Source organism: Macadamia integrifolia, unplaced genomic scaffold (genome assembly GCF_013358625.1).
Source record: "Macadamia integrifolia cultivar HAES 741 unplaced genomic scaffold, SCU_Mint_v3 scaffold2956, whole genome shotgun sequence".
In the NCBI taxonomy this organism is placed as follows: domain Eukaryota; kingdom Viridiplantae; phylum Streptophyta; class Magnoliopsida; order Proteales; family Proteaceae; genus Macadamia; species Macadamia integrifolia.
In genome coordinates, this window is record NW_024869087.1 from 10,581 (window position 1) to 11,848 (window position 1,268).

The following is a 1,268-nucleotide window of genomic DNA, read 5'->3' on the forward strand; positions in this document are numbered from 1 at the left end:
GTTGGGAGTTCGGCCAAAGCCGAACGGACCTGACCGAGGGTCCCTCCTTCGGTTGGGAGTTCGGCCAAAGCCGAACGGACCTGACCGAGGGTCCCTCCTTCGGTTGGGGGCTCGGCGAAGCCGAGCGGTGCTGACCGAAGGTCCCACCTTCGACAGGGGGCTCAGTAAAGCCGATCTGAAGCGGCCAAAGGTCTTTTTTCTCGATCGACCCCAAGCCTTGGTCACTGGAAATGCCAAGGCCGAAGGAACAAGTCAACCTGAGAAGATGGTTACTCCCACAGGAAGAAGCTCCTAGTGGAAGTAAGGGGGCTCCTGATATAGCCAAAATGACCTCTCGGTGGGGGCAATGACACGTGTCACTACAGGGACACGTGTCCTCCGCCAGACGAAGGCGGCAAGAAACCACTCACACTCAAGCACGCTCAATCACCGAGGCACGCCCACGGAATCACGCGGGATCACGTCGTCTGCATGAGGGGAATATTCCCCCCAGAAGGTTGGACGTATCCTAGTAGGACTCTAAGAGGAAAGAAGGGGAAAAACCCTAAGGCGGAAGAGCTATATAAGAAGGCACGGAAGAAAGGGGAAGGTAGGTTCTGGGACCCTCACCATTACCCACTTATTAAACTGTGCCGCCGACCCTGATTTGAGCGTCGGAGGATTAACCCCGGACTAAGCTCCGGGCCTCTGTCGTCTGTGTTTGTGTAGGTTGGACCAGCGGGGTTTTTGGCAGCAACAATATCACACTCAAAAAACTAGAATCGAAATGTCCATTTAAGATCGAACTAAACCAGGGGAAAAATTGAATCAATTTTTATTTTGAAAAATAGAATTAATTTGCTTCGATTTCGGTTTTAGACTTAAAGTTGTTGGTTTTAATTCATTCATACCAAATCAAAGTAAAGTGAATGCGAAATCGAACCATATTAAACAGAATCCAAACCAAATCAAACCGAATAAGACTCACTTGTTTCTGTAAAATTTTAAAATTATTCGGTGTCGGTTCATGCATATTTAGTTTGAACTGGACTGAAACCAAATAGAAAATTTAAACCGAACCATTTGACACCCATAGATTGTGGATTTGGGAAGGTGTTGGGAAGTTCAATCCATCCGGCTGAATTAGTCTTCTCATTTATTTAGTGTACTTTATCTAATAATAAATATTCTCAATATGAACACACCATATCATAGTATCGAATAAAATTTAAACAAATAATGTTGGAGACTTGCCTCCATGTAGTGGTTACAAAACAACGAGTTATATA